The following is a 19,945-nucleotide window of genomic DNA, read 5'->3' on the forward strand; positions in this document are numbered from 1 at the left end:
AGAATATAGGATAGCAAGAGCTTCCATAAACTTGTGGGTATGCTGACCTTTATACATAGTGAAAAAGAATTGGACAAACAACCCAGAATTATCTTTGCTAACTCCACCAATTCCTTCATGCCCAAGATTACCTTTGGAGGATCCATTAGTATTTATCTTCAACACATCATTAAGAGGAGGAGACTAGGAGCCATCCCAATAGACCTTTCTCTTGGCTTGACAACCCACCATGGAAGAGGAGAGCCTCATACAACTGACCTCCAAACCCAACCTCTAAATGAAAACCAAATCACTTGGATCTCCTTGCTAGACTGACAAATCATATTTTTCTTATAAGGTTTCCTACAAAACACTAATAATTTGCATCCGAAGTTAATTAATCAACATTTTCTTTTCTTGAAAAATCCTTCTATTCTTTTCCAACCATATTTGCCAAAGAATCAAAGATGGTCCTATGTTCCAAGAAATGTGAAAAAAGACCCTAGAACTCAACCAAGGAGGAAACATGGAAGCATGTCTTATTCCAAACCCTCCATTGACAATGCCAAATTTCCTTAGAAAAGGGAGATAGGGAGAAAATATGTGAGGAGCATTCGTTACTATTATTACACAAAATGCACATAGAGGGACCTTGAAATCCTCTCTTTCTTAGATTATCCTAGGTGAGGCATCTATTCTGAAAAAATAACCACATGAAGAAGTTGCATTGGGCCAAGAGAACTTGCTCCATACCTCTTTCCACCTAGGGATCTCGATTTTCCCATGAATAAATTTGTCTATTCAACTCTTGATATCTTGAAATAATTGAGAATTATCCTTTCGAATTAGAGCTCCAAGAAAGATTATCTTTGTCTTCCAAAGAGTTACAAGCTCTTCCTATAAAAATCCTTCCAAGATCCTAATGATCCTCCTTGAGGCTACTAATGAGGTTACTTCCATCTAAAAACTTCTACTTGACCCAAAGTCTCAAAATTTCTTTAGTCTTCCACCTTATTCCACCCTAGCTCGAGAAAAATGGTACACAAACATCACATATGTAGAATCACGGATATGATGGGAGGGGTCCCATCCTAGGAGTCAAACTAGAATAAATCATCTTGTTGGTGTAAATTATGTCTCATAATTAAACTTTCCTTAAGTTGACTTAGGATAATGCATTTGTTGCAGTTTTTATATATGAGACACTTAGGGAAGTGTGCCTCCAGGGAAGATGGTTGTAGGAGAACTTCTACCTTTTGTGGTGATATCTTGTTGTCACATTCCATGGGTGATATACCTTTAGCGGAATATTTTATTATTTCTCCTACCTAACCCTACCTACTGTTGTATCTCATTGGGCCACATGTCATGATTGTGTTCTCTCATTTCCCTATGGCCTTACCTTTATAAGAAGGCCCATCTTCACTGTATGGTTTATCCAGTTCATTGCTTTTTCATCTTGATGAGAATACAAACTAGTTAAGATCTTGAACTTCCTATCATTATTTCCCTATGGTTTGATTGTAAGTTCCTAGAAGTTCTATGTGTTTGGAGATGAGATAGGTGTTCCCATCATTTGGTATTAGAGCCCAAAAGATTTGGGTAGGGAATGTGGGGATGATTTATTGAACTTTGGATAAGTATGCGACTAAAGTATTCTTAGTGAGTTATGTGTGTTGTAGCTTGGGCACCGAAAGAATCGGCGGAGTAAAAGGAGAGAAACCCTAGGTAAGTTATCATGAAGACAAGGGAGAAAATCATAAGATGTAGCAACATCCTAGAAGAGAGAGTCTCAAGAAGAGAGACAAGAAGAAATAAAATGTGAAAAAGAAAGATGCAGAGTTTGAAAAGGAAATGGCAGACTTGAGAAGATATATCGAGAAGTGTAAGATTATGGTGATAGAATGATTTGAGGAGAGAAGCCAAGAATATGTTTGGGTTTGATAAATGAGGAAGAAGGTAAAGTGGCCTATAAAGAATATTGTCAAGGAAAGAAGAAGGCATAAGATGGCTGCCATGAAGAGAGAAGATAGAAAAGGTTTGGACAACAAAAAGTTGTGTAATAATCATGTAAAGGAAGAGATGAAAGAAGTTCTCATTATGGAGAACATGATAGGAAGTAAGAAAGAGTGCAAAATAGTTCAAGAAGAAGGACTCCAAAGATGAAGCAACCAAGGAAGGATGGTGTCCAAGTAGGAAGCACTCAAGGAGACATGTTGGTCTCTTGTGTTATTTTCTAATGTTGTGTTTGCACATATGAGAAACCTAAAAAGGAAGGTCAAGAATAAGACATTGAAGGTTATGAGAGAAAGGGAAAGTAAACCAACTGTATAAAGTGTTGATAATGAGAAAGAGAGAAGACAAGATGCAAGAACTTTCCGGGAAGCCATGGGGAAACCATATACATTAGAGGTACATAATAAAGTATCGCAAAATGAGGAGGATGATGTTGATAGTTTTTAGTATTATATGAAAGATTCAAAGAGGCCCTAGAGTTTTATGATGCTTCAAAATATATTGAAGATGAAGAACTCCTTAGAGTGGAGAAATTGATAAGAAGTGGAGACAGGAATGAAGGCGAATCAGGACATCGACCTATTGTAAAGGTAAATAGAAGTGAGAGTGTTGATTTTGATCTTAAATGTGGAACAAAGTGTGTAGATATGCTAGTGAAAGAGAAGAAAAGAAGAAAGGAGTTTCCAAATTTTTGTTGGGATCATGGTTATAGGATATCATATTGGTAAAATAAACCAGTTGGTGAGAGGAAACAATTAAAATGTAAAGGAGGTGTTTTCAATGGTGTCGATGCTAGCCAACATTCCCATAAGATGAAAGGCATGATAGAGTTTAAGTGGATGCAAGAACATAAGGCAAGTTGGGATGAAAGGAAACATAAAGAAGATGCTACAAGGCATAAATTAGACCATGTGTTATGGAGAACAAGTGCAAAGATAAAAAGAGATCACTCCAAAACTAAGGAATGAAAAGTGTGGGTGGTCAAGCGCATGATAGTTGAAAGAGGTGTTGTAGGATATGATGGTGGAAAAATACTTCAAATGAATGGAAGATGTGAAGAGAAGATTGAGTTTGTGGATAAAGAAGAGAAAGGATTTGCAATAGGAACATGCCCTACAAAGGGCATGAAAGGAACAAATAGAGGTGAGAAGACTAGGGTATTAGTGGCTGATAATGAAGAAGTAAAGCGTGAGATTGGAATAATTGCAGAGTTTGGAGGAATTATAGGAAATTGTGGAGGTAATGTGGTTGGAAAAGATCACAGAGGAGGGAATGAAAATGATAGTGCAAACTTGATGGAAAAGGTTGCAACTAAGATAGACGTTGTAAAAAATGCAGAAGATAAAGAGGTAATATTTTAGTTTTTACACAGTGTGGATTTTTGTGAATCTTTGGATGAAGTTGTTGGACGAAAGAGTTTGAAGGAAGAAGATAGGAAGGATGTGGCACCAAGTAACGAAGATGACATATGTGAGTGGGAAATAAAGCTATGGAGACTTGTAGATGAAAAAGAGGTGAGAAGGAGTAGATACAAGAAGAAGAAGGAAAATAAACATAGATATATTAGAAAGAATAGAAGGCACAATTATAAATTGGAATGGATATGAATGAAGGGTTAGATAAGAAAAACAAGACTCAAGACTATACAGTATATACAATGGATGATGAGGGATTAATAAGTAATATAGAAGATGCAGAAACAAAGCTAGAAGCAGATTTGGGGGCAGCGGAAGAAGACAAAGAAATTTGTGATGAAGAGATCAGGAAGAAAGAATTGGAAGAGATGACAATAAGAAGTAAAGAGGTGTATGTTGGAGAAGTAGTGGTTAAAGATGATGGAGGCAAGGAGATGCAAGGTGAAGATATTGTAGTGAAGGAATTGGACATAGGTGCAAGCAATAATGATATGAATGAATATTTGTGGATACAATTGGCAATAATAGAGCAAGAGTGGAAAGACAAATTTGCGGGCATGAAGACAAGTGGAGTTCTGAAGGACTCAAATTTGTATATTGTAGCTACAAGGGAAGAAGTTATTACATCAATGCATGAAGAGTAGTAGGAAAATATGTTGGATGAGGAGGTGGAATGCGAAACTAAAATGGGAAGTGCAACGGTAGTCCATATTGATGTTAATGTAATGCATATGTATGGGGTGTGTGATTTTGAAGACATGGAGGTCGTATATTTCCATATAATCATTTTTGTTGAATGGGTGAGGAAAAAATATTGGAGGAGGATGATAAATAATAAGGAAAAGTGTAGTAAACAACCTTGTTGGAGGAGCATGATACTGGTTCTAGAGAGATTGTGGAAGAAACAAAAGAAAGCATAAAGTCAAGTATTGATTAACCGCCTCATGTGCAGGAGCACATGACCTCTTTTGTCCCTTGAGAATTTTGATGCAAGAGCATCATGCCAACTTATTTGTTAGTGTTTTTGTTATCTTTGTGTAGCCAAGATTCAGTTTAGATGGTTACATAACCTATTGCCACATGAGCAGGAAGTTGGACAAAATGAATTAGTTGCCTCTGGCAAAATGGAGTTGAACGATTAATGAGCATTTGAAAATAATTAGTTATGAATAGTAATGGAACAGTCATAAGTGATTGAGCAATTTGGGAGAAACTGAACTAAGAGATAAAATGGGTAAACAAAGGTAGAAGGAGGGTTGATCGAAAGAGGCAAGGGCGGTCGAACAACTTTGTGTTTGATTTGGATGGGAAGGGAAGTCCCGATTCGAATGTAGAGAGAGAGCCCGATCAGTTTGGTAGAGAAAACAACTGTTACAGAATGATTACAACAAAGAAGTAAGGCCAATCGATATATTAGTATGTGTGACCTGAAAGGAAAGAGGCCCGATAGGCCAATAAGAAGGAAGGACTAAGACTTGGGCATCGTACAATTATAGTGACTAAGAAAATGAGGAGTATTTGTACGAGAATTAGAGGGGGATTGAAGGCAACCAACAAGGTCTGAAATTTCTAGAGGTAGAACCAAGGTGTAAAGCGAAGTGAGGAAGGCCATGGTTTGGCCAATACTTATTGTTGGTGTAATTAATTATTCATGTTGGATATTATTACACCTTGCTTAAGTTTACATAGGATGATGCATTTCATATTAGTTTGGGTATGAGACACTTGTGTGTTTGTGCCACATTAGGATAATGTGTGTAGGAGATTTTCCACCTTTTGTGGTCTTATCTTGTTGTTACATTCCACATTCGGTGGGTGATCCACCTCATGTGGAATATTATATTGTTTCTCCTACCTACCCCTACTTATCCCTACCTACCCTTGTTTCTTATTGAGCCACATGTCATGTTTGTGTGCTCACATATCCATATAGCCTTGCCTATATAAGAAGTCTCATATTCATTGTATGTAACAATTGATGATCTATCTATTGATGAGAATACAATTTATTCTTGTCCTATCTTTTGTCTCTCTATTTGGTACTTTTCATTGAGCTCTTGATCTTGGAAAAATCTCACATGGTATCAGAGCCATTAGAGCGTCATTGATTTGTCTTAGAGAGATTTTATTGCAGCGTCAAGAGGTAGATCTGAGGAGAAGCATCTTTTGGAGGCATCATAGACCAGATCTAACCTTGCCATTAAGTTCAAGTGGCTATTTCCATAACTTTTGACTATAAATTCGCCTATATTGGCTGAAAGTCAATTTTGGATATTGGAGGAAAAATTTGCCCTATTTGATACAATTTTACAAAAAAATTAAAAAATAATAATTTTTTTTTTTTTTTTTTTGGGGGGGGGGTATTTACACCCCCGCCCAACTCCGCACCCCACACTATGTACTATACCCCCCCCCCCCCAACTCTGCACCCCACACTATGTACTCTACAGGTTGTACTCCCACCAAAGGCCGCCGATCACCACTCGTACTCTCCCGATGACCCAACCTGCTCCCGCCGGTTCGTTGCCTGTGACCGCTCCACACCACCCGATGACTTGTGCTCCTAGTCACTACCTTGCCACTTCCAGGTCGTCGCCGCTGTCGCCCACCAGTTTTCAGATTCGTGTTCCCATTGGTCGTGTACCCACTGGTCTTCGATGCCACCATCGACCTCCAACTTCTCCCAGCAGCTTCAACTGTATGCCACATCAGCGACCATACACCCTATCATCATCCACGTGGTGGTACACATCATCCCATCTGTAACAACAGTAATTTGGTCTACTTAGCACATCCGTACTAACACGTATTCTCCAAGCTCATCTCTCATACAATATGTGTCTTTTTTTAATTGTGCCACGTCATCTGTTCGTACTGTATGAATGCCACACAGGCAGGGAGGTGAAGTTTTGTCGACGACCATATGACCATCAAATTTAATCGCAAGGTTTTCTAACGTCATCATTTTTTGAAAATTTGGCATGCCTCTCGCGTTGAGCTTTTTGATTTTGCAATTCAACTTCAAATGGTCATATCTTGCTCATTTTTGCTCCTTTTTTGGTGCAATGTTTTTGAAATGGGCTATTGTTTTGTGTACTTTCTCGTGGTGGCATTATTTTCTGATTTTGATGGACAAATTTTTCAGAAATCTCAATTTTTGGTGACTGTACCTGTCCAATCCCTATTTCTACAACTTCTAGGACTCTGTTTGGGCTCATAAGAACTCCTTTTCAGGTGCTGTTTTTTTGAAAGTACATAATTTTTTGTCTAATTGGATAATATGCTATAAGTTTGTAGTGATTTTGAGTAGAAATTGTACTTTCAGCATATGGTCTTTTTTGACCAATTTGGCACTTGTATTGCATAGATCTATCATTTTGGTCTTTTGCATTGTAGTTATTAGCCTAGTGGGGTAGTTGTAAAACAAAATCGGAAGTCCACCTTGCCATTGTTTGCAAGTGTCCTATTGTACATGCACTACATATAAAGTGCCAAAATCATCATTTTGGGGGGGGTACTTTGATTAAGTGAATTTGGGGTGGTTTCTATTGTGCTTTTGTGCTCTTGTGTTCTTTCAATTTGCTTCTATGGGTTCTCCTAAGTTTCCTCTCTTAACTCCTCATAATTATGCTACTTGGAAAATCGATGCATGGAGTAAACTTATGGAAAAAGGACTAACTCATTATATTGATGGAACTATTGTTGCTCCCGTTGATCCTAAGGCTGATCCTGTTGCTCACTTAGATTAGTTCACTAAAAATATCATGGCAATTGGTTCCTTAAGAAAGTATGTATCAAAGGATCTCATCTTTCATATTAAAAAATGTACCTTAATTAAGGATGTTTGGCAAAAGTTTCAAGACTTGTATGGTCAAGTTGATGAGATTAGGGGATATCAAATTGATAGTGATCTCACCATGTTAGATCCCAAGAACTTTGATACTATACAAGATTATGTCACTAAAGTAAAAGAGTTGAGGGGACAACTCAAGGATTGTGACATTGATAAGAAGGATACTCAATTGATCTTCAATTTGATGGGCAAGATTCCACAAGAATATGCAGGATTTGTTTCTAGACTCCAAACCCATAGGATGACAATGGGTTCAAGCTACACAATGCCTACATTTGATGCTTTCGCCAAAATGTTGATGATGGAATAAACTAAGTTGATAAGCATGAGAATTCTTAAGACTTCTAAGTCTCAAGCATATGTGGCAACTCAAGGGAACAAAGTGAATCAAGGAAAGGACAACTCAAACAAGAAGAAATGGCAATTAAAGCCTAAGGACAAAGCACCACCTTCTCCACAACAAGGAGATTCATCCTATTCCAAGAGGGACTATTCACCAAAGATGGAGATACCTATTTGTGTCTATTGTAAAAAGGTTGGTCATGAGGAGTTTCGTTGCCATTCTAAGAAGATTAATGAGCTCACATACATCCTCAAAAAGAAGAACATTGATTTGCCAAATTCCTACAAAAGGAGGATTCATCACCTTCCACTTCCTCACACTCAAAGGGGAAAGGGGAAGCATTCATGGCCTCAACAAGTGGGAAGACTCACACTTTTTGGAAAAGAAAAGGACAAGATCTTTGTGCTACTAAAAGTCATGATTCAACAAGATGGCTTCTAGATTCAGGGGCTTCTCATCATATGACATCTTTGCAGTCTATGTTTTCTATATTTGAGCCTTGCACCATACCACAGATTTTGATGGGAAATCATACATACATGGATGTGATTGGGAAAGGAACTATTGCCATTGGGGATAACTCCTTCAATAATGTGATGTGTGTACCCCACTTGACAAACAATCTTCTTTCCATCTATCAAATCACACGTGGGGAAACAAAGAGAATTGTGGAGTTCACACCTGAGTCAATTTTCATTAGAGACTTGGAGACTAGAGCTATCATTGCGACTGGGGTGGTGGATCATACATCTCAGTTATATTCCTTTTTATATTTTGTTCCTAGTGATGAGAATGATTTTACATATGACAATTCTTCACATGATGATTCTACATATGATGATCACACTTCTTGTGATGATTCAATTTTTGAGGAGAACTTTGGGTACTTGAACTTGGGGATTCTCACATGTGACCCCATTCTTGAGCCTTGTGTTTCATCTCCTCCTATTGATATCACATCACCTATTGCACCTGATGATGTCAATAGTACGACAATTTTGCCTTCTTGTGATTCAATGCAGTAGGATATACCTTGTCTTCTAGCTTCAATTTCATGGGATGATTACTTGACAGACATTGCAGGCTTGTTTGTGGAGTCCTACATTGCAGATTTGGGAGACATCATTTATGATATTCATATTCTCTTTGATGAAGATGATCCTTCTTTGATTATTACGAGGAACACTCTAACCCTCTTGTTCATTCTCTACATGATCATTCTTTCAAGGTTGACATGATTGTGGATACTTATGTACAACAATTGGAGGAGGTGTCTTTATCCTTAGAGGAGACATGTGAGTCTTTGGGACTTGTTCTACTTTCTTCTCCACTAGATCTTGGAGTGCCTTTTTCAGCAGTGTGGAGTAGTTCACCACCTTTGGAGGGGGTATCTTTCATCATCAACATGGGGACACTTGAGTAGTTTTCAGGGATTCCTTTCATCATGAGTTTTTTTCCTACATCTTCCCTTCATGATTGGGGAGATCTCATGGATACACCTTTGGTTTTGTTTCTTCCCAAGGGGAGGAATGTCATTTGACATTCATGGAGCAGTTTCTTCATTCATTCACAAGCTTCTACCATTGGTGCAAATTCTACATTGAGGGGGGGCTACCTAGCTTCTCTTCTTCTCTCATATGGGGGGGAATTTTTCCTCACATGGGGTTTTGTCCTTCACACACTTCTATGATAGTTCTCTTGTATATTTTTCATCTCTCTTTTGGGGGAGGGTTTTTTTTCCCATTGGGTTTTTCTCTCTTTCCCTACTTTATGAGAGATTTCATTGCACTGGTTTGCATGCATTTGTACATGGGTACCTAATATGGCCTCGTAGCCGGGACCCATCTTGCATTGCTTAGTTGCATTGTAGACTTAAGTGCATTCCCCTAAGTTGAACTTAAGGGGGGGTGTTGGTGTAATTAATTATTCATGTTGGATATTATTACACCTTACTTAAGTTTACTTAGGATAATGCATTTCATAGTAGTTTGGGTATGAGACACTTGGGTGTTTGTGCCACATTGGGATAGTGTGTGTAGGAGAATTTCCACCTTTTGTGGTCTTATCTTGTTGTTACATTCCACATTCGGTGGGTGATCCACCTCATGTGGAATATTATATTGTTTCTCCTACCTACCCTTGTTTCTTATTGAGTCACATGTCATGTTTGTGTGCTCACATATCCATATAGGCTTGCCTATATAAGCAGGCTCATATTCATTGTATGTGACAATTGATGATCTATCTATTGATGAGAATACAATTTATTCTTGTCCTATGTTTTATCTCTCTATTTTATACTTTTCATTGAGCTCTTGATCTTGGCAAAATCTCATACTTATTATGTAATGTTTGTTAGAATAATAATAATATAGAAAATCAATGTGTGTGCGGAGAATCTTTGCATAATCATATTGTAAATGAACTTTTGAAATTAATATTGAGGTTTTTGTTGTGGCACTGTTAATTTGTTGTATTTCTCGAAGTTCTCTCACCTTTTGACTAGTGGTTTGGTTAAGAAGAATAGGCTGTGTATAGTTCATGTCTCCTATATGTCTGCTATAGTATTTGGTTAATCACTATCCTGTTCCTATCACAGTTCTGAGAGGAAGTCTGTAGAAACTAGTTAAGTTCTTGAACTTCCTATCATTATTGCCCCATGGTTCGATTATAAGTTCCTAGAAGTTCTGTGTTTGGTGATGAGCTAAAAATTCCCATCAAATATTGAAGTACAACATCACATTATTCATGAGCATTTTCTCAATAAGGAAATTGAACTAGTTTATACACCAACCAATGAACATCTTGTAGATAATTTCACTAAACCTTTGAGAAAGGATAAGTTTGTATACTTTCAAGAAGGTATTGATGTCAAATGTTCTTCATTTGTAAATGGGTAAGCTAATAATACTATTTTTTATAGGTGGCCCCTATCATCTAGTTGGACTGTGTGATAAAATAAACTTTAAAGAAGGGGGATGTTAAATATAAACTATATTTATCTATAGTCATGTCTCATGCAAGAGACACAACTCTTCATGAGTTCTATGTATGTATAGATCTTTGTGATCCATTTTTTGAATGCATATCAAATCTATCTAGTCTCCAATTTTAGGACTAATCATATATATATATTTGTTAGTGGATATTATAGATATCTAATGTGTATCTTCTTACTTTCTTTTCTTTTTGTTTATTCCATATTTTTATCTCTTTTATTTATTATTATTTATTATTATTTTCATGTTTATTTAAGTTGTTATAAATGTTGGTGTAAATTATGTCTCATAATTACACTTTACTTAAGCTGACTTAGGGTAATGTATTTCATAGTAGTTTGGATATGAGACACTTAGGGAAGTATGCACATAGGAAATTTCTTGTAGGAGAAATTCCACATTTTGTGGTCTTATCTTGTTGTTACATTCCACCTTCGGTGGGTGATCCACCTCTTGTGGAATACTTTACTATTTCTCCTATCTACCCTCACCTAACCTTGTTTCTCATTGAGCCACATGTCATGATTGTGTGGTCACATATCCATATGACCTTTCCTTTATAAGAAGGCTCATCTTCATTGTATGTAATTTTGATGATCTAGTTGATCACATTTTGCATCTTGATGAGAATACAATTTGTTCTTATCAATATTTGTCTCTCTCGTTTGTATTATTCATTGAGCTCTTGATCTTGGCTATTTTTGACAAATTCTTACATGGTATCAGAGCCATTGGGGCTTCATTGAGTAGTCTTTTTGGAGGGATCTTGGTGCATTCAAATTTTGAATATGGGGAGAATCCCAATTTGGAAGCATCCTATGCCATTTTTGATGTCACCATTGCGTTCAGGAGGCCATTTCTATGAATTTTGAGTATAAATTTGACTATATTTGGTGAAAATCAATTTTGTTGCTTTGGAAGAAAAATCTACCCTATTTGGGTTGTACGGTACAAATTATTTTCTAAAAAATATATAAAAAAATATTATTTTTTTGTGAATTTCTTTTTTTAATATCTATATTTTATAAAAAATTCACAGATTTTTTGTACTTTGTAAAAGTTTTATTTAAAAAAAATATATAAAAAAATATTATTTACGGTGGTGTTCAACCCCCTCGCCATCGTAGCGCGACCTTTTTCTGCAAGACTATACCTACTAACACGAGTTTTCCTGCATTTTCCTCCTTGACTGACTGCTTCTCGGGTAACTCCTGCCCATCGGCCTCTATACCATCGTCACTGGCTATCTCTACCGCCTCAACTAGCTCTCTATCAGTCCTGCTTCACTACTGTCACTCCTCTTTAGCACCGCTCACGCCTGCTGCCATTCCATCTCACTGTCAACAGCTCCACCTTTCCATCGCCCGAGCCTCACTCCCTCCACTATTATGCTATACAGGGTCCAGGATCGCGCCACCTCGAGCTTTATCACTTGCAATAGACTGCCACACAAGTGCCAAGTACGCACATAGTCATCTTGCCTCGCAAAGTGTGCACAATCAAAATACACGTGGTGACCTTCCATTAGTCCACGTGGCCCATTATTACTGGCTGTACACAGTTAGTAGTAACAATCACCTGCCCAGTTAGTTGTCAACGCAATTTTTCTGTACAACCAGTCATCTGTCACGAAGGTGTATGGATGCCACATGACCAGCACGACACAATTTTTTTGTACAATCATGTCGGATCGTACAACTATGTGTTAGACACATCATTGTATAGACTACCATGTCAACATGCCAACTCAACAACCACATCAACCAACCGTATGACATGTTAGCATCAGTATACCATGTATTACATCATCATTAGGCCACAACAGCAAATCCGTACTATAAGGATAGCCACACAACATGGGTGTTTTTGGCCATGATGGCCATATGCTTGTCAAATTTAACCTTGTAAAATGCTGATGTCAGCATTGCGTCAACATATTTTTCAAAAAAAATTCACCCCTCCAATGATCTTTTTGATTTTGCAGTCCAACTTCGGAGGCTCATGACTTGGTCATTTTGAGGGATTTTTGAGTGCAATTTTTTTTTACTTGGGCTATTTTTCGTGCTCTATATAGCGGTGTGGTTATTTTTTAATTTTTATGGATAGATTTTTTAGAATTTTTCATTTTTTCACAAGTTCTGTACCTATCCAATCCTCATTTTTGCACTTCTTGGGCTTCGTTCAAGCTCATATGACCTCCTTTTTAGGTGTCATTTTTCTTAAAGTGCATAATTTTTGTCTACTTTCATGTGATGCTATCATTTTTCACCATTTGGAGTATAAATTGTACTTTCATTATTTGGTCAGTTTTGGGTCTATTTGGTACTTGTAATTTTCTTGGATCTTGGCTTAGATCTATTGCATTATTAGTTTGAGTCTTGTATAGCATATTTGAGGCGGTTATAATTATGAAATCAAAAGCCCACTTTTCCCTTGTTTGCAAGTGGCCCATTGTATACACACTAAGTATAAAGTGCCAAATCATCATTTTGGGGGGGTGGTTCTTTGATTGAGTGAATTTAGGGGGGTGTCTTATGTGACGGTGCCTCTCTCTATCTTGTGCTCTTTCATTTTGATGCTATGGGTTCTCCTAAATTTCCACTTTTAACTCCACATAACTATGCTTCTAGGAAAATGGATTAACTCATTATATTGATGGAACTATTACATCACTAGCTAATCCTAAAGATGATCCTAATGATCATATGGAATGGCTCATTAAAAACATTATGGCTCTTGGAAATTTGAGGAAGTATGTATCAAAGGATCTTATCTTTCACATTGAGAAATGTACAACAATTAAGGATGCTTGGGATATCTTGGGTAAATTGTATGGCCAAATTGATGCGATTAGGGGCTATCAACTTGATAACGATCTCACTTTGTTGGATCCCAATAATTTTAATACAATCCAAGACTATGTCACTAAGGCAAATGAGCTGAGAGCACAACTTAAGGATTGTGGCATTGACAAGAAGGATTCACAAGTGGCATAAACAATAATCATAGAATAAATACCATTCACATGACACCAAGATTTGTACGTGGAAAACCCAGTAAAGGGAAAAACCACAGTGGGAAGCCTACTCACAGTCAGATAATACTTTTGCAGTAAGTATGTGAATTAAAATTGAGGGGCCTGCACTTGCAGGAAGACCAACAGCCTAGAGCGCACTGCTCATCACAAAAGGAGTCTCACTGACTACATAGAAATCTAGACTACAATCCGAAGAAGTGTTGAATTGCAAAAGATAGCATCTCCTATGCCTGAGTACAGTTCTGGTTAAGCTCAATTCCAGAGGAATAAATCCTCTTACATAAACCCAATACAATCTCCAATGATCGACCAAATCCTCTGCTTGAATGATATTACATTATTTGCACATTACATCCCTTGACCATGACCTCCAACATAACCATGATGATCTACAAAACCCTCGACCATAAACAATTAGGTCGGCTACCAGATAATTAACTAATTACATAATTACAAACCATTTCATCCTTAGACCAAATAAATAATATCCAACACATAAGACATCCTAGAAACACATCAAGAGGCCCAATCCACACGCTACATTAAACTGATCCATAACCTAGATCAACCAGGACCCAGTATAGGTCCACACACTACAACAATGATCTCAATCCGTCAAATCTTGAACATGATCACCAACAACATCTTGAAACTCCACTAGAGCTGCACCAACACCACTTATGCAATTCATCAAAGATCTTCATCAAAAGCTCTGCCGGTGAAACCCTTGCTGGAACCAAAATCTAAGCTTCTAAGAAAACAGGATAGCATCCAATCACCAGACCAAAACCAACTGACTGAATATGAGCATGAGAAACATGAACAAGCCAATTCTATCACCAAATCATACTGGAGCCTACCATATCATGCCAGTTCCAAATCAACCAGAAACCACTCAACCTACCGAGATCAGAAGGGTGCCGGTAAAGCATCCAAACAGCTAGTGTTGGCATCAATGAAAAAACATCAATGCAACACATAATCAATTCCACCAAATGGCCAACAACATTCATAGAAATGTTGATGTTGGAGCAATCAAAGTTGATGAGCATGGGGATTCTCAAGTCTTAAAAGTCCAAGGCTTTGGTGGTTAATAAAAGGAATCAAGAAAAAGGTTCCAATAAAAAGCAAAAGAAGTCTAAGGCAAAGTCACAACAAGATAGAGAACAATCATCCTCTCCTCGAAAAGGCGATTCTACATCCTCACCTAAGGAGAAATCATATAAGGAGGATTTTTTGTGTGCATATTGTGCAAGAAGTTAGGACATGATGAACACCATTGTTACAAGAGGGATATTGATGAATTGAAACATCTTCTTGAGAATAACAGAATCAGTTTGCCTTCTATAATGTCTACTCCAATTTCTTCCAAAGAAAAGAAGTTTGAAAAAGGAAAGGATCACAATTTTGGGACAAATAAAGGACAAGCTCTTTGTGCTACTACAAGTAATGATTCAGGGAGATGACTTCTAGATTCAAGAGCTTCTCATCATATGGAATCTTTGCAGTCTATGTTCTCTTCATTTGAGCCTTGCAATATGCCACCGATTTTGATGGGCAATCATACATGTATGAATGTGGTTGGGAAAGGATCTATTGCCACTGGGGATAACTCCTTCAATGATGTATTGTGCATACCTCATTTGACAAACAATCTTCTTTCCATCTATCAAATCACTCATGGGGAAACAAGGAGGACTGTGGAGTTCACAGCTGATTCAGTTATCATTAGAGACTTGGAGACTTGATCAGAAGCAAATTTGAAATATTGAAAAAAATATTTTCATATTTTTTCTAGTTTTTCTACATGTTAGTAATTGACATTTTTGAAGGCCTTCGGGGCATTTTCAGCCCTTGAAACTTTGGCCCGTCTCTTAGAATGTTTCCATAGGCAAGTTCTTTTGGGACTTCATCTTCAACTCTTGGAGACCTTTCCAACAAGTTAAACGGCTCGCGATTTCGAGTCTTGAGTAGAAAGTTATGTCTAGCTAAAGCTAGGACGAAATTTCATATAGTTTTTTTTAAAATTTCTTATTTTTGGATTTTATTATGTAAATAAACAAATAAAACTGTTGGGTTTTGATTCTCAATTGGTTTTTGTGACCCTTGGAATCTCATGAACTGTTATATGTTGGATTTTTGAATTGAATGGATTACTTTTGGCTTGCTTCAATTCCGTGTTTACCTTGTTCATGTAAACAAATCCACAATACCATAGGTTCTCACTCAAGTGTTGTCATCTGAATCCATAATTCAGATTAGTGGTATTAGAGCAAGTTTGCTCCTATATGTCATATCACACATGACCAAGATATCAAAGATTGGGGTTGGAAACAAGAAATCCTTCAGACTACCTTCCTTTGAGATGCACACGATCACATATGGCTAAGTTGCAGACTGACGATGACATTAAAGCGTTGGTTGCATATGCATTAACAAAACAACGTGAAGAAATGATGGAGCAGTTCAAGAAAATGCTGGAAAGTTGTGGGTCACAAACAAACCCACCATTCACAGGGTATACACCATTCAAGGTGCAAGTGAATTTTAATATACCCATGTTCTAAGGAAAGATTGATGCAGATGTTGTTGATGATTGGGTTTCAAATCTGGACAGGTATTTCTCTGTCAACCATTTCTCAGATGAAGAGAAAATAACTTTCACTCTTCTCAAAGCTGAAAATCGTGTGAAAGATTCATGGGAAGCAAAGTTAGCATCCAAGGCAATATAAACTGGCAGTGCTTTTATTTTTTATCAAAAACCCACATGGGGAGAATTCATGGAGCACATAAAGGAAGAATATTTTATTGTAGATACGTATGAACAAAAATATATGCAGTGGCAATTGCTTCGATAGAAAAAGGACCAAACTGTTCAGGAATATACTAATATGTTTCATGCTTTAGCAACAAAACTTGGCATCAAAGATTGTGAGAAACTCCAATTTTTTAAATATCAAAGTGGGCTCCGTAGGTATATCCAAACCGAAATGGAATTCCTGAACATAGAGACTTTACCTAGTGCATATAAATTTGCTACAAAAATTAAGGAGAAATTCAAATAGAAAGGAAGGAGGGATAACTTCGCAAACAACAAATGGAAGGGTGAAGGTGGCAAAACTACATGGAAACAAACCTCCAAGGAATCTTCTCCCAATTCACCATCGAAAAAGGCATGGGGTATGAAGAAGGCACAAGAGATCTATATGTGGTGTGAATTCCATAAGAGTCCCTCTCATAACACAAAAGATTGCAGAACCATAAAAATTTTAATGATGGAGATGCATGAGCACAAGGAAGAACCTAAGGTGGCAAAATCTTGCATAGAAGAAAGTCATGAACATGTCATTGAGGCTGATCCATATGCAATGGTAGCTACTACAAAGATATTGCCCCTAGAGGATGAGGAAAGATTGTTCCACTCACAAATGTGGGTCAGAGGAAAATCCCTATACTTTATTGTTGATAGTGGAAGTCAAAAGAACCTAATATCAACACAGACTGTGAAGAGATTGAATCTAAAAACAACAACACACCCGCAACCCTATTCAATGGGATGGGTAAGTCAAGGGAGAGATATTCAAGTGCACCAACAGTGTCACCTTTCAAAGATGAGTTAATCTATGATGTAGCTCCTTTAGATGTCTGTGATGTTATGCTGGGACAACCATATATGTACCAGCACGATGGTGTTTATGAGTCCAAACCTCGTAGCGTGACAATCAGATTAGGTGAGCAGAAATATCGAATACCAGAGGTGAGCCCTGCATATTCTACATCTTTGATTAGTGGTAAGAAATGTAGGAGGTTGGTTGCCAAAATGAGAACATTCATATTATTGATGATTCATTCTGAAGAAGAAAGGAAACCAATATATAATTCCCATGCCATCACAAACACCACAACACTGCAGAAAAGATCAATGGATCAGATTTTGATAAAATATGAGAATTTGTTGAAGTTACCAACTGGGGTACTTACGCACTGCCAAGTGAGACACACTATTGATTTGATACTGGGAACTCCATTGCCTAATGAACTAGTCTACCATAGCTCAGTATTAGAAAATAATATAATTAGGAGGCAAATACAAGAATTGATTGAGAAGGGACATATTGGTCCAAGTGCATCATCCTGTGGCAGTCCCATTGTTCTGGCAAAAAAAAGGATGGAACTTGGAGACTTTGTATTGACTATAGGGCCTTGAACAAAAATTCAATCAAAAATATTTATCCACTTCCCCGGATAGATGACCTGTTGGACCAGCTTAGAGGGGCCCGATTCTTTGCAAAAATTGATTTGAAATGGGATACCATCAAGTACCAATTGACTCAACTGATGTGTGGAAGATAACTTTCAAATCTAAAGAGGGATTGTTTGAATGGCTAGTGATTCCTTTCGGTCTAACAAATGACCCAACGATATTCATGAGAATGATGAATGATGTACTCAGATTGTTCACTGATTCCTTTGTGGTGGTATATCTAGATGACATACTCATCTTCAACAAAAATTGGGAGGAACATTTGCAACATGTGGAAAAAATTCTCTCAACTTTACAAGATCATGGGCTTTATGCAAACAAAGAAAAGTGCTCCTTTGGTATGCAGAGTATTAGATACTTAGGGTATGTTATTGACAGTGAGGGTGTCCATGTTGATCCTCAAAAGATACAAGTGATTAAGGACTCGCCATCTTCTAGAAATCTCACAGAGTTACAAAGTTTCCTCAGGTTGACAAACTTTTATCGTAGATTTGTATTGGGGTTTCCCATTTGTCTTGGCCTTTAAATCAATCATTGCAGGGGGGAACACAAGCAAAGTTCAAATGGACAGGTGCTCAACAAGAAGCATTCGAGGAGTTAAAATGAAGGTTATGTTCTGCACCAGTTTTATCTCTTCCTGACCTACAAAAATCATTTGAAATACAAACTAATGCATCTGAATATGCCCTAGGAGTAGTCCTCATGCAACATGGTCACCCAGTTGCATATCATAGTGAGACTTTTTTCTGATATAGTGCGTCGGTATGCCACTTACGACAAGGAACTGTATGTTATTGTTCAAGCCTGTAAGCAATGGAAACATTATATTTTGGGTAAGGAGACTGTCATCCACACAGACCACAAACCTCTTCAATTTTTGCAAACACAAGGGAAGTTGCAAAATGATCAACACCAATGATCTGGTCAACCTATCTTCAACAATTTCATCTCAATATTCACCACAAGAAGGGAAGCATTAACAAATTAGCAGACTGTTTGAGCAGGCCTCCGATTGCAGCTATAAGTATGGTATTGGACTCATGTGGTCATCAAACTGAAGCATGGGCTTGCTTGTATGAGAATGATTTTGAGCTTGCAGATGTTTATAATCAATTGGTGAAGGGAAATCAAGTGAATGACTTCTATTTGTAGGATGGAATGCTTTGTCACCTTGGCCAAATATGTGTGCCCAATGTAGAATGCAAAAAGTTGATATGGGAACCTCACTATAGTAAGGTTGCTGGTCATTTTGGCATAGGTAAGACTATTGCTATACTTTAGAGGTATTTTCATTGTCCAAAGTTGAGAAATGATGTCATTTCATATATTAAAGCTTGTACCACATGTGCTATTGCTAAGCCTGCTAATCATAAACTTGGACTATATTCACCACTTCCTGTTCCTGAAAAACCTTGGCATTTAGTTTCTATGGACTTTATGTCTGGTCTTCCTGCCACCAAAAGAGGCCACTATTGTGTGTATGTTGTGGTAGATAGGTTCTAAAAAATGGCAGTAATAGTGACTTGTAAAAAGATAAGCTTTGCAGAGGACACTGCAAAGCTTTTCTTTGAAACATTTGGGTTCATTTTGGTCCGTTGAATACCATTATTTTAGATAGGGCCAATAGGTTTCTTAGTAAGTTCTAGTCTACATTATGGGAGAAGATGGACACAAAATTAACAAATTCTACTGCTTTCCATCCACAAATAGATGGCCAAACAAAGGTAGTGAATCAGATGATCATTCACATCCTACGCATGTATCACTCAAAACATCCCCACACATGGGATGAAAGTCTTCCATATGTTCAACATAGCTACACCAGAGTAATTCACAGTTTGACTGGTCACAACCCATTTGAGTTTTGTCTTGGTTATCAACCACTTGCACCCATGGATGTTGCTATACCACTTATTCAACTCGATCTGGTTCCATGTGTTGGTAAGGAGGAAGATAAGGCATCACAGTTCATTGATAGAATTCATCATCTGCAACAACAAGTTCATGAAATATTGGAGCATACCAATAAGAAATATAAG

Source organism: Cryptomeria japonica, chromosome 3 (genome assembly GCF_030272615.1).
Source record: "Cryptomeria japonica chromosome 3, Sugi_1.0, whole genome shotgun sequence".
Lineage (NCBI taxonomy): Eukaryota > Viridiplantae > Streptophyta > Pinopsida > Cupressales > Cupressaceae > Cryptomeria > Cryptomeria japonica.